Source organism: Perna viridis, chromosome 1 (genome assembly GCF_037379345.1).
Source record: "Perna viridis isolate PV_CMFRI_1.1 ecotype Kerala chromosome 1, ASM3737934v1, whole genome shotgun sequence".
Taxonomy (NCBI): domain Eukaryota; kingdom Metazoa; phylum Mollusca; class Bivalvia; order Mytilida; family Mytilidae; genus Perna; species Perna viridis.
In genome coordinates, this window is record NC_142445.1 from 32,547,752 (window position 1) to 32,563,648 (window position 15,897).

Sequence of the window (15,897 nt, forward strand, 5' to 3'; positions counted from 1 at the left end):
TGTTCATCCATTTCATATTACAAATACATCCTTTCTCAAAGTTGAATGTTGGTTTTGGATTAACTGCAATAGTTAGAGAGAAAAAGGTTACATAGAAAGCATTGAAATTCACTGAAAAAGGGAGATAACTCTTTATTTTTGTGCAAAATTTGGTTGGTTTGTTGGAACTTTAAAATCATTTTCTGAGCCATCCATTGCCGATTCAAAACAAACTTTAAACTTTTTGGCATACATATGATATATACATTACATTGGACCAGAAAAAATCAGTGGGTTAAAGTTTACTTTGTGCCACTCAAATCATAGGATCTGTCTGATTTTTACATGGACAGTCTCTTAAGTGCATCTACCTTCTGCATTTATATATATATATATTGATATTTTAAAAAAGATCAAACTGGCCAATAAAGCTGATATATACTGATAAAAAACTTACTTGATTAAATATATAAAAGTAACATTATTTTTACTACTCCAATCCTTAAAACTAATAATAATTATGACCTTTTCTATTGAATTATGGCTTTTATTTGATATTTTATTAGCCATTACACTTGCCTGATGATGTTTGCATATTTTTTCCTTATGTGTGTCTTGAAATTAACTACAAAGTCTGCAAGTTGCAATATAAATGATACCACATATTTTAAGGAGTATGATTAGCTTACTTTTCTATGATGTTTAGTCTGTGTTTTTGTATGAAAACGATGTATGATTTTCTGACTGAAATGATTGAACTAAATTTTAACAGTGTAGTTATAATTGCAGCCTTGTAACTCTTCATTTCTGAAGAAGTTTATATCATACTGTAGATTTGTATTACCTTATAAGATTACTCCCTTATTCTGTTCATTTTTTAGAAGCTAGGATCCAATGTATTTTATTAAAAAAAATATATTGTATACTATTAGAAAGTTTGAAATCTTTAATACTTCAGAATATAAGACATTAGGACCCCTTTGAGTTCTTCCAATAGGTTCCAGATGATTAAGACTTTATTTAAAGAAAAAGGAAGTGGTGTGATAAAACATAATTAAGTTCAAATTGCAGGTTTAACCTTATTTTCATTTGAAAGGATCTATTGCAATCTCTACATTTTCATTAGAGGTATCACTTTTGGTATTTCACAGTAGGCTACAATTGAACACTTCAGATTTTACAGAATTTATTGATATCAAATGCCAAAATATCAAATTTACAGATTATTTCAGCTTCAAATGCACAGCCTTGGATACTGGTAACAGCTCTAAACACTGTTGAGAATATTTTGTCCATTGGCCATTCTGTGGCATTCAGTGTCAAAACTTTTTTTTTAAAGTTTTTTTTTGGATAATTTTGAAGTTAGAGCTAGATGAATTACTAATTATGTTTTTTTTAACCTTTTGAAAAAGATTTTAGGTCTTGATTGATGATATATAAGATAAGCCAAGGATTAAGTTAGAATATTGGTTTGATTGGATATTTTTTGTTGAGTAATTACCTTTTCAATTTCTTTTTCTTTTGGCAAGTAGGAGAAAATGCATTGCTCTGTGCTAAAGTGAATAACTGGTTGGTTTTCATTTTGACTATGTAAAAGTCATTTTGTCTTTTCTGTTACATATAATTATTCTTAATATTACTAATGTACTTGATATTCAAATTATGCTCATCAGATGCAGAAATGTTTAATTTTATGCAAATAACTATAATAATGTATAATAAGCAATAAATGATTATCTCTACACATCCTTGCTTGTAAAGCTATCTATATATGTGATTTTAATTCTTGCATTTAATGTCCTAGTGCCATTGGTGTTGATTTTCTTATTGCTTCTGTATTTGAATAAATTTATAATCTATGATGGTTATAATTTTTGCCCAAGAGAAAAACTTTTTTCAACCAATTTCATTTCACTGCTCACAGAAGTTAAAAAAATACAATGCATCATCTGTTAGGGGAGGGTTGTTTATATTTTTATATGCCTGTTTCTTGTACATGGTTTACTACTTAAAAATACTGTTAGCAGTTAAAAAATAACATTTGGTAGAATATTTGTATTAATGGAAGTACTTTGACTTTTGGTCTTGTTAGTTCTTAACTTTCTATATGACAAAAAAGTATTTGTGAACATATATTGGTATCATGGTGTTACCATTGTTTATAGACATTAGTTGTCTAAACAATAACTTGAGTATAAGCCTATAAAACTTACTACAACAGAAAGGAGGGTTTTGATTTTATGGGTTGTGACTGCACTGTTAGGAGTTATGGATTTAAAAAAGCCCAGAAAGGAGAATTTTAACAATGTCCAGATGATAAATTATTTTCAACACTGCATCAAACATCCAAAGAAAGGCTTAAATTGATTATCAAGGTTGTTATTTCAGCCTTTAAAGAATAAGGGACCAAAAAGTGACCAGAAACAGGCATTTTCCTAGTGTCTGGATTATAACCTAAGTAAAAGTGAATGGATCTCTTTGAAACTGTACCACTAAGCACCATACCCACAAAGTGGGTCTAGGATTAATTTTGGAGTGGTGACTTTTCATTTTTCATATGATTTGAAAACACCTGAGAAAAATATATTTGTTATGTTTAGGACCACATTTGGAAAACATATGTTTCAGATTGTTGATGGTTTGTTCTTTTAGGTTGTATAAAGCTGCACCTTGCAAAGCATTTTATACCTTTTTTCTCAGAAAAAGGGGAACAGGCTAACCATATGTACAGTGTAGATGATAAGCCTAGCTGACGAACAAAGTACTTATATAAGCAAATCACATGAATGACATTCAGTACCAAAAACTAAGGAACAAAGTAATGTATTCCATGGAAGCATCAGAAAATAAACTGGTAGCTAAAAGTAAATGAGCAATCCAAGCCTAAGAAACTGGGAACATAATGCCCCCTTCCTCCCAAATGTCCGCAGAATTCCAATTGAGCTGTCTTGTGCAATGCTATAGAAAAGATAAAAAAAATGGGATGATTGGTTTTAGTAGCCTTTCTATTATATCTGTAATGAAGTCTACTAATATTTAGCTCTAGGGTGATGTAATTCTTGGAATCTCATGTGTCATTGATGTACTAACTTCATACCATTAGATTATGAACATGCATTCATGTAAAATTACTTGACTCTCAGGGAGATTTGGTTCTACATGATGATCACATAAAAGGAAGGATTTAAAATTGCCTATAAAAATATTGTTACAGCAGTGTACAATCAAATACAGATAATAGACTTGTAGTATTTGATCATGTGTGTCTTAATCAAATATATTTTGAAAAGGTAAGAATTAGCCCTGAGAAAAGTATATAAATACAAACTAGAAAATAAGATCAAATGCTTTGGATAAGTCACATATTATATTTCCTTGAGGGATTTGTGTATCACAATTGCCTTAATAGTCCTACATATACATTTTTTAAACAAAGGACAGTTTTTATGGCTTAATTTGATTCAGAATTTGGAAATGACAAGTCTAGATAGCACTTTGAATGAGGATGGGGAGGATTCCTCATGGGGTGGATACTGGGATGAAGGTCAGTATGACATTATGTACTGAATTTGTTTCCACTATATTTTCAAGGACTGAAAAATCATTTAAAAAAACTAATAAATTAATTATGAATACTTGTTGAACATATATGTTCATTAGCTCACAAGTAACAACTGGCAAATGTAAGTTGTATTTAATTTCTGTGATACTCCAGAAAGGAAAACAAACTTATGAAAATAAGTTTGTGTATAGTTCAGTGAATGAATGGGTTTTTCATTTCTTAATTATTGCTTTTTTTATCACCAATTTTTGAAGATCAACTCATCTGGAACTAAAAGTGTTAAACATGGCTGCCATTACTAAAAATGCCACATAGGAGTTAGACAGAAGTTTTTCTCATATATCTCTGAAACTGTTAGGTTTAGCCATATTCTTTCAATTGCCAAAATGATCCTTTTGACAAGGCCTACAAAAGTCTGCATTGGATCAAAGATGTCAGATGACTCCTTGTTAGAGTTATTGAAAGGCAAAAGAATGACTTTTTTGTAATTTTTAGCCAACATCTTGAAAACTATGATAGATAGAAAGAAACTTTCAATTGCTGAAATTATCTTTATGATAAGGCGTACAAAATTCTGCTGGATCAAAGATGTCATACAACTCCTTGTTAGAGTTATTGCCAGTGAAAGGTGAAAAACTGTTTTCAGCAGTTTTCAGCCAATATCTTGAAAACTATAATAGATAGAAAGAAACTTTCAATTGATAATGAGATCCTTATTGTATGTCCTACCTAAGTCTTCTTTTGAGTCAAAATTGTTGGACAGCTTCTTGTGTGAGTTATTGCCCCTTGCAAGGCAAACATTTAACCAGTTCAGCAATTCAGGCTCCTGGGAGTCTCTTGTTTAAAAAATTAAACATATTGGAGGGCTGTATAGATTTTGGAGATTTTTGCCCCACCCCTTTTTGAAATAAGTGACTGAAATTCTGTTTTAATTTTTATAAAAGTAAGTCTCTAACCGTTTTGGAGTTACAGGGGTACAAGATTGGGCAAACCTCCCAAAAAAAAGTTTTCCATCTTTGAATGCCTAGTCTATGAGTGGTTTTGATTGAGAAACATATTTGGGTCATTACAGTTATGAAGCCACCCAATTTTAAATAGAGCATATGGCAATTTTGCTTGAAGTTTGCTGATCTTAGCCAATTGAAGTAAAGTCGTCGGTACATATAAAACACTGCAACACAATCTTTAATGAGTTTTTAAAATGTTCTGAAATGTCAAGTACATGTATATTTTTGAAAAAAAGAATACACTTATTTTGCTAGTAATGTACAAATGTACGATGCATCAAAAGATGTGAAATGGAAAGGAGCATTAATATATATTATCAATCGACCTTAAATCTTCAAGTTTTAGCTCACCAAAATATATTTTATAATTCTAAACCTAGTCCATACATACATGTATATTTGCACCAAGGTTTATAGTGAAAATAAGAAAATCACTGATTGACAGGGAGTTAAGTTTAGTAGAGCATTGAATTTGCCTGGATTTTGAAAGCAGGCCAAAAACAGGGACATGAGAATAATTATCAACTTTGTAGACTTCAGTCATTGATTTCTTATTTGATTCCCAATGAAAAATTCCTGCTTGCATTTTTCTATTAGATTTCAGATATCTTGAAGATATTTTGAGTTATTAAGGGTAAAAGGGGCCCAAAAACAAAAAAGTTTTTTAAGAATTTTAGTCTAATTTCAAAAATTGTTTATTGAATTTCAAATATAGTGCTATATTGTGTCCAAACCTGTTGTTTTGTCCATAATGAACTGTAAGTCCCTATGCATCAGGGTGTCAAAACTAGTGTTGTGTCAACACTTGCTCTAAGTGAACAGAGTACAACATGCAGCAGTCGTATAATGCCACACTCCGATTAGCTCTTTATTTTCTTTTAATGAATAGATATAATGACCACATGATTTCATATTCTCCTGATGAACGATTCAGGCTCATTAGACACTCTGGTTTGGTTTTTAGTTTTTGTGTGACTAACTTCTGAATATGTTGTTAAGTCCTTGATAGATAGTATTAAAATGTCTTCCTGTTTTCCTGAAAAGCTCTGTTTCAGTTTAGAATCATGTTAAGACTGAATTATTTCTTTTGTTATGTACAACTTGTTAGTAATATTAGAGGTTCTGTCTTTCAAATTCAGCACACATGCAATAACTGAGTATTTATGATGCCATAAACTTCAACTAAACAATGGTATAGTCTTGTTTTAGATCATATGATATGTAGATCCAAGTGTTTACAAGTCTGATCATTATCATGAAAATTTTTCACTTTATTGAACAGTTATAATACAAGTTGTATTTAAATTTTCTACAGAGGTTATTTAAACACAAGAACTTTATTATCCTATTAAAGTGACAATAAATAAAGATAGAGGGAATCATGTTTGTTTCATGGTGGTTTTTTTTCTGTTTTTGGAAGGATCTCAAACAAGTTCAGTGTTTGCTCAGAGAAGTGGAATTATATGCCCAGATACTGGGTAGTATACAGCTGATTTAGTTGACTTCTTCTTCAGTTTTAAAGTATAAAAATTTTTACAGTAAATTCTTTATGCGACTGCACGATATTATTTAATAAGAGTATAGATTTTTATGATATTATAGCACAAGGTACCATATAACAAAAGAAAGCCTGGGATTGATACTTATGACTTGAACTTTTTAGGAAATAGTGGCCATAAAGGGACCAGAAACAAGCATCTTCCTTATGTCCAGACAATAACCTGACTATAAGTGAATGAATCTCATTGAAGTTGTACCAAAATGTGCCATATTACCAAAGGGAGGCTTGGATTGACTTTTGGGGTTATTGCTTAAAAAACTAAGGCCAAGAAGGGGTCAGAGACAAGCATTTTCATGATATCGGGACAATAAGTTAAGTATGAGTGAATTGTTCTCTTTGAAATTGTATTACCAGGTGCCATATCACAAAAGGATCGCCAAGATTTATTTTGGGGGTTGTGACTTGAACTTACTAGGAATGAGGGGTCAAAATTAGGTAGCAGAAATTCATTTTCCTGATGTACAGAGAATAACTTGAATAAAATTGAATGATTCTCTTTGAATTGGAGGCTGAAAATGATTTTGGGGCATGTGCTTATTATGGAATATGTGGCTAAAAAGGACCACTTTAATTCTATTTGAATTTTTTTCATGTGTTATATATTTAAACGCTATTAAAATTCCCCACTGTGTAGTTGTATGAAGCTGTGCCCTGCAAAACGTTTTAGTCCATTTTGATAAAATTTTAAGGCAGTTTGAGCCTCTTGCATGGTTATGCTTGAAGGAATATAGTTATTATATGATGCCTCTAAGATAATGGGAGATAATCCAACTAAAAATTTTACATCTTTTAAGTACAATATCTTCTGTACCACTCCAGAGAAAATAGAAAGATAGTGTATAATGGAGAAGGGGTGTTAAAGGGTCTTTCTGGCCTGAGATACAACTGAAATTAATCGTTAAGTGTTAAAAGTGCTTATTGTGAATTTGGAAACTTGAAATCATAAAAGCTGAGAATACATAAGGACATCTAAAAACTGTTACATTTAAAGGACGAAAGAATTACTTGAAGTTTACCAAAATTCAAAATTCAATTTTGTCTTTCTTGGTCACTTTCTGGCCATATTTCTGAGAAATGAATGGTATCCACTCCCATGAAACATCTGCATATTTGATGAATTCATCACTATTAGTTTATCACATGTGAAAAAATAATGCTGTTTCTTGGTTGTGAACAAAGCTTTCTAGATGTAAATTTGTCTGAAATTTTTTTTACAAAATTTGCAATTCTCAGTAGTTTTTGTTAAATAAATAATAATTGTGATGAACAAATGCCATTCACTTTTCTAATATTTATCTTTTTATACCCCTGTAAAAAAGTATGGGTGTATACAAGAATCACCCCCTCTGGCCTCTGTCTGTCTGTCAGCATTTGTTGTAAGTGCAACTCCTCCTAAACTGCTCAAGTGATTTTGATGTTATTTTATAGGAAAATTGGATATCACATGCAGATGTGCATGTAGGAACACAATTACTGTTGATATCACAAAAGGGAGATAATTCAAATTGAAGGTTTTACATATTAAAACCTTGTGTGCATTACTCCTCCTAAACCACTCAAGAGATTGTGATGAAATTTTATAGGAATGTTGGGTATCATATGTAGACGTGCATGAAGGAATATTATTACTTTTGGACGATGCCAAAAGGAGATAATTCAACAAGCATTCTACATTTATTCATATTTGAAGTGGGGTGTTCTCTTTGTGTGCTTGCTCACAGTATTTTGAATATAGTTTGTTTTGATCAATTTTTATGCTATTACAATGAGGTTAATACTTTTTGTCATGATCATAGCCTAATGCCCTACACCTTTTCATTAAGGGATATAATTGTCCAATTTGATCCTTTTAAAGAATCCAACATTTATGTCCATTTTATGTGCGAATGTTATCTTTTTTACGCTAATATTCAAGGCTATATAGAGAATAATACATGTCCTTGAAAACTGTCCTTTAACCAGATTGGCTATTTAAATCTATTTGTTGGTCAATTTAAAAGTACTTTATTTGCAATTGTCCTACTCTTTATTTTTTATACTAGTACATGTACTCAATGTCTTATTCTTTAGTTTTTAATACTAGCACTCAGTATAAAACCTTTCAAACATCTTTTGTGAATTGAAAAATTTATAAGGTCAATTTTAAATTCAGAATGAACACATCATGTATACTTGGGTATGAGGGATGGGTATGTCTTTAGTTATGTAAAATCGCCTGAATATAACTGAAATATTGCTGCTTGGGCGTTAAACCCCAACAATCAATCAATCAGTCATAGTTATGTAAACTTATTACATATTCATGTCACCTTTTCTAAAACCAAAACATTCTGATACAGAAAAAAGAATATTCCATGATTTCTACTACTGTAAGATTGTAGAGTGTCTTAGCAAGCTGAATTCCTTAATGAATTAATAAAAACATTTCTGGTCATTTGTAACCATCACTAAAAAAAGTGATTGTGTTAGGTGTCAGTTTTATAATGCAGTAAAAATTAAAGCTTATTTGAAATTATTGTGGTGTAAACATTGACCTGTTTAACTTCTAATCTTAAGAAAAATCCTTCGACTACCACATTGTGGTTTTGTAAATACATAAAATATGAAGAACAAGGCATCTTGTGGGCACACCTAAAGTTTTCTTCTAAAATATTTAAATTAAGTTTATGAAACAGGATAAATAATGAGTTAACTTTCAAAATAGCTAAGCCATTAAACATACAAGCTAAATTGTTGAAATATGTATATACTTGTCAAGATGTTCTCTAGAGTTGGAATAGTACACATACTTCATCCCAATTTTTTTTCAATATTATAATCCTTTATTCAGCTTTATTTCTTTTAATTTTATGTGTTCCCAAATTGTCTAAAAGTATATTTTCATTTTTATATGCTTGTCTGTCTAGGCATATTGTATTATTGTAAACCGGTGTCCGTCGGTCATTGGCACTTTTCACAATAACAAAAAAATGCTGCCACCAATTTGTGTATAACTTTGGTGAATTGTTTCATTCTATTGATTTGATCTCCTTTTTAATTTTTATTAATTTTCACTTTTCATTTTTAAATCCCACCGCAGGCAGTTATACCCTCTGAAAAGTTTGGTGTCAGTCCCTCTGTCCATCAGTATGTCATCAAACGGTTTTCCAAATTGATAACTTGAGAGCGGCTCTTTGAGTTTTTTTTACACTTTGCACAGTTATTAAGTACCATGAAATACAGCAGCCCTTTTTACACTATGTTGTAATAGTAAAATAAGTCAAAAGTTGTGTCGTTACCATACTTTGTTCATATTTGCCCCATTTGTTCAGAGTTTAACCTCTGTGGGTGTATCTAGCTGCACTTAGCATAGCATATATTTTTATTCCAGAATGCCTGGTTAATTAGATATCCAGCTGTAGATTTTGAATCGTTTTTTGGGTATCAGGCATTGACTGGCCCCTGAAACCATACATCAGGGAAAAAATCCTTATAACATAAAAAATTCAAAATTCAAAATCATAGAAGATTGATAAAAGCTGTTTGATCCTGATTTACACAATAACAAAGGATGAAACTCAGTTTAAAATAGGTCTGAGTCCAATGTAAAATATCAAACACAACAAATCAAGCATATGCCAAGTAAAATCGATAGTAGATTTTCATCCCCTTCAGCCCCTAAAGAATTGACAAATAAAAATAAAATTTGGGTGGGAATTTCAAAATCAGGATTTGTTTCGTGTTAGTTTCTAGTATTGAGGTACTAAGACACACAAATCTTTTATTTCTTGGTGGCAATGATGATGTTTCTTCTCTTAAACTGGTTATATGAAATCTGCCATTTAAGTTTATTTGGCCATATAACAATTAACTACTACCAATTACTGTCATGCCTGTTCGAAGCATCAATCAAATTGATTGATAGATTATGCCTCACAAAGTTGCACATTATAATAACTCTTCCTAATTTTGGGTTTAGAATAATGATATCAGTAACTACATTAGAAATCCATAACCTGTGTCATGCCAATTATTTGGTTTCAAAACAATGTTTAATTTTTTATAATAATGGTGTCCATTTGAAGGGGTTCTCATTTTTATACAACCATTGAAAAAATGCAGTCATATAATGATATGTTGCTCTGGTTGTTGTATGGTCATCTTGACAATAACTTCATTGTCTCTATAAAAAATTATATGTCAAATGGAAGGCTGTGATCGACTGCAAGCATTTTTCTAATGTCTAGATAATAACATGTGTAGAGGTGGATATTTTTAATTAGATTCACATTAACACAACAGGTAGGCTGGGATTGATCTTGGTTGTTGCTTGAAATGTGTAGGAATTAAGGGCCATAACAGGGCCAAAGCATTTCTTGATTTTTAGGAAAAACTTGAGTGCAAGTTTTTGATATCTAAACAAGGTTTAATACAACAAAAAGAAGGTTTTGATGGATTCAGTGGGCTATGGCCTTAACTTTTGGTTAGAATTTAACAAAGTTCTTAGAAAAGTATGTATCAATATACCAATAACATTAAAGGAAATTGTTTTTGGTTATACATTTTATGACAGAGTATGAAGATATAAACATACCATACACCCTTGCAGTTGTACTACATATCAAATCAAAAGAGGTGGCTGAAAAAAAACAACATCTTCATCAAAAATGTTTTGTTCTTTTTTTCTTTCAATTTATAGTTTATATGTAATTATATCCCTGCAAACAAAGTTTAGGGTGTATATGGAAATCACAATGTTTGTCTGCCTGTCTGATTGTCAGTATGTATGTCTGTCTGTCTACATTTCTTGTAAGCACAACTGCTCTTAAACCACTTAAGAGATTTTGATGAAACTTTATATAAGTAGGTTGGGCAATATATATTTATGTGCATGAAGGAATATATATAGTGTCAGGGACCCCAAAGGGAGATAATCCAACTTCAGAGCTTAACATGTTAAAACCTCACAAGTGCAACTCCTCCTAATTCTTTCAAGGGAATTTGATAAAACTTTATAGGAAGGTTTGGCATTATATGTAGGTATGGGAGAGAAATATGAGTACTGTTGGGAGACTCCTAAGGGAGTGACTTAACTCCTAAGTTACTTTTGACATTTTACTACATTTGAAGTGGTGATATTTTCTTTGTGAGCTTACTTGCAGTATTTTTAGTTTTCATTATTTACTTATTAACACTCTAGCTATTTACAGGATGCTTCACTGTTAGCTTTGGCACTGGAGCTTACTTTGTAACAAGCTTGTTGAATAAATAAGTTATGCATTTAAAATAAATGTTCTATTAAATAAAAACCCTTGTCAGTATGATCTATGTTATTTTCTATCAGAATGGATTTAGCATATTTATTTTATTTGTTGTGTATGTCTGTTTTCCATGTCTGGTCTTTGTCCCTGGATTACATTCTTTTGATTACTGCTATATCCTTGGTTCCCTTGATTACTCTATCACACAATGGGTCGATATTGCTGGTGGTGGATTTTGTCCCTGAGGGTATCATCCACCCAGTAATATTTATGGTTTTAACAGGAGGAATGAAGGAAAAACTGGCTCGGATGTTGCCCAGTATAAAAAGGTCCGAACCTGTCAGCAGATGGGACACACTGTTGTCTGGTGAGACTGTGGTATCCCCAGATAGGAATCTCAGCACAATCACATCTGGTATGGACAGTGCCCCGACCATTCCAACAAAAAGTACCCAATCAGATGTTCAGCCTGCAGACCATTTATTCCAGTACAAAAATTCTGACTATTTCAAAATAATCAAACCATGTTCCATCACTTTAAATGATATATTTGACTACAACGATGATGAACCACATTGTACTACATCAAAATGTGGTATTAAAAATTGCAAAACATGCAACATTCTTATAACCGACTCTTACTTCTCTAGTTCCCTGACAAACAAAACCTTGAAGAAGTCACAATGACCTAAGTTGCTAGTCAACAAACTTAATTTATGGATTAGAATACATCTTATGTGGTCTAATATATGTCGGTGAAACACAAGAACAATGAAGCAAAAGAATGTGTGGTCATTGTTCGGTAATAAATACCACCAAATTTCTGACAGTTTCAACATTTTAATCAACGAGATCATTCAATCTTCTCTATGAAAGTTTGTATTTTAGAAATAATTTACCATCCTATGAACAGTCCTGTTTTAAGTAAAAACTATCGTAGGGAAAGAGAGGAGTACTGGATACATGGACTAGGTACTGCATTACCTTACGGATGCAATGACAACATCAAAAGTATAGGAAACCTTTCAAACCAATATAACAATAGCATAAATGTGATGAATTTATTGGACAAAAATCCAGAACAGGAAAGGAGTCAAAATTGCCACTATACGTCACGTAAGTTAATGATGTCACCATAGATGGTCTCCTTCCTTTCATACAAAAACCTCTTGGACTTCATCACATTAGAACCAAACTATTCTATACCTCTGACTCTACTACACTCCCTTTACAAAACAAGTCTTAACACTCCTGTTTCTGACCCTACCTCATAATTATACAGACTTGTTGCCATCATTTTGGATATTGGTTTCCACAGACTCTTTAAACCAGTTTGTGTGAAAAGTTAAGATGAAGAAAAATGATCATTTCTTCCACTACTGTTTGTCAACAAAGGTATAGATGCAATTAATTATGCTAACATCTTCTATCACAAAAACATTTCCCCCATATTTCAAAGACAAATCCATACTTATTATTTCATATTCCTATACTTCACCCAATGCATCCAAAATTTTCAATTATAAAAGGCTATTGCAGAACCTCGAGATTGAGGACTTCAAGGCTTAACCACCTGACTGTTCTTGCAAAAACTCTCCATTCAAATATGGTCCTTCCTGTCACGTCATTACAGGAGATTTGTTCTTCATTGAAAATGAATCTCTACGTAATATCCTTTCTAAATGTCCCAAGTACCATGAACCATGCTCCATAAATTGGAATTATAACTTTAAAGTTCTTATGAATGACGTGGAGGACTACACAAAAAATGGATAGAACGAGAACAAGAAGACATTGATTCTCTTGCACAGTGGTTAAAGGCCGTTAATTTTGAAAAGAATGAAAGTTTTAAGTAGGTCAGTAAGTGCCAATGCTACATCAGTTTTCAAAGACCCTGATGTAGAAAAAACATTTTCTGCTATACATGATAAATATATTGTTGTACCAGCAGACAAAGCCCAAAACAACATTGTTTTTGTCTGCAAAACATTTTAGATCCAATGTTTATTATCAGAGGTAGATGTAGAAAATAATAGCGGTGATAAGACCTATACTGCTACCACACTCTCCAAAGAAGAGATTATGGAAAACCATAAATCTGTGCTATCCTCTTTTGGTCTCTCTACCAAGGACGATGATTGTGATTAACCATCTATGTATTGGATTCCTAAACTCCACAAGAATCCATACAAATGTTACATAGCTGGATCTGCAAAATATACAACCAAACCCCTTCCAAATCTTTTAACTTCTATACTCACAGCTGTCAAAGAGGGCTTGCAGTCTACCACAACACTTGTTATAAAATACAGAAGAGGATGTTTACAAAATACTGGAATTTTTAATTGACAACTTATTTGTCCAGTGTGCTGAACACATTTTTCAACAAACAGTTGGCATTCCAATGGGAACGAATTAAGCTCCTCTACTTGCTAACCTATTCCTTCACTCTTATGAGGCTGACTTTATAGCTGATCTGATCTGAAAGAAAGAATATCGTTTAGCCAGATCCTTTAATCTCAGTTTTGGCTATATACATGACGTATTATCTTTAAACAATCCTAATTTTGGGGTTTTGATACATCGCATCAACCCCAAAGAACTTGAGATAAAGGATACTACAGACACTGTGAAGTCAGCCTCATATCTTGACCTACACTTAGAAATGGATGGTAAAGGAAAACTATTGACCAAACTTTACAACAAACATGATGACTTCTCATTCAGAATTGTCAATTTTCCTTTCATCTGTGGCGACATCCCTTCAGCACCTGCGTATGGAATGTTCATATCACAACTCATACGTTATGCCAGAACTTGCCGAAACTACACAGACTTTTTGTATTGTGCTAGAATTCTAACAAATAGGCTTATGCAACAGGGTTATGTTGCTACAAGATTGAAGTCATCACTACAGAAGTTTTATGGTCATCATCATGAACTTGTGGATCATTATGGTGTATCCATCTGGGCCATGAAAACTGATTTGTTCAACATGTCATAGTTTTCCTTTCCTCTTTCGTCTACCACGGAGTTGACTTTTTTTATGAGCAACTTGGTGGGTGTTTCTAGAAAAACAGAGGAAGCTATGCTCCCAGTTTTTAGTGGAGTCTTTTGCGTTTGTTACTTTGTATGTATGATTTGAATTACTTAATGTTCTTTGTTGTGTATGTCTGTTTTCTGTGTCTGGTTTTTGTCCTTGATTACATTCTTTTGATTAATGCTATAACCTTGGTTCCCTTGATTGCTCTTCCACTACTTTCATGGCATTGTTTAAACTTGGCACTTTTTACCTGCTTTACCAATGGTTGAAGCAGGTCTGATATCTGCTTGACTCTGTTTGTTCATCTGTGTCTCACTCAGTGGTACCAACTTACTGTGTAATCTGTAACTCGAAAAGTATTAAACCAAAATTATTATTCAAACTTTGATTATACACATATTTAAAATGTAAGACTTTATTATGTAGGACTTAAATTTTTTTCCTACATTTTCAGCATGTTGAACTTAACCATTTTTTGTCACTTGATATTGTGAATGTTACATACTTTGTGCCATCTGTAACTCAAAAAGTATCTTATCATTGATATTCTGTCTTCATTATGCATGCTGTAATATCAGTTTGTAATAATACTACAATTATCATTTAAATCAGTGGGAATGATTTTGATGGATTAAGTTTATTATTTTCTAAATGTATAATAGTTACTTTAAAGATTAGATCAGTTGGACAATTTATGTTTATCCTCTCTCAAGACTTTCAGTGGCATAGAATCAGGGTTAGGCCAAACAAAATGAAATATGTGGTCAGTGTGATACAAACTTGTTTTATATTGATTTAGTAAAGGTTAGACTCATATTGTAGCTTATCTAAATAGCTGAAGATCATCAAGTCAACTAAGTTCTAATATAGACAACAATAACATTGTGTTTTCTTGTACTTATCAAAAGGCATTTGAGGTAAAAATCTATGCCATTAATTTTTAGTTTTTGTTTGTATGTGATTATGCATGCATTTTTTAGTCAGACATACTTTTCATCTCTTTACACTCCCAACAGTTGTTATTGTCTTAATTTATTGTAACATCTGATATATTTGATCTACTTCAACTGCAGGCATGATAATTTAATACCAACCAACTTTTGTTTGTCTGGTATGTAAAATTGATTGAGAAATTTATCATTCAATAAATGCTGCCATTGGCAACACCTTGCAGAAAGGGAAAGATATTTGTCGATATATGCAGTCATACATAAATTTTGCTGTGTTATGCAGATGATCTCAACTGTAACGTTTTCCTGTTATGGCTTTCAAATAATGAACAGATATTTTTCTCAACAACAGATTTTAAACTTGTAAGGTAGTAAAAATTTCCTCATGAATAAACATTTAAGAATTGTTGTTTATAGCCTTAAGGTAGAACGCATGGGTGATCCCCAGAATTTTAAAGTTTTTAATACTACTTGGTTTGGTTAATCATGTAGGTAGTAGCAATCAGTTAAATTTTATGGCAGTCGACAGTTTAAATTTTGTGTAGGAAATGGGAC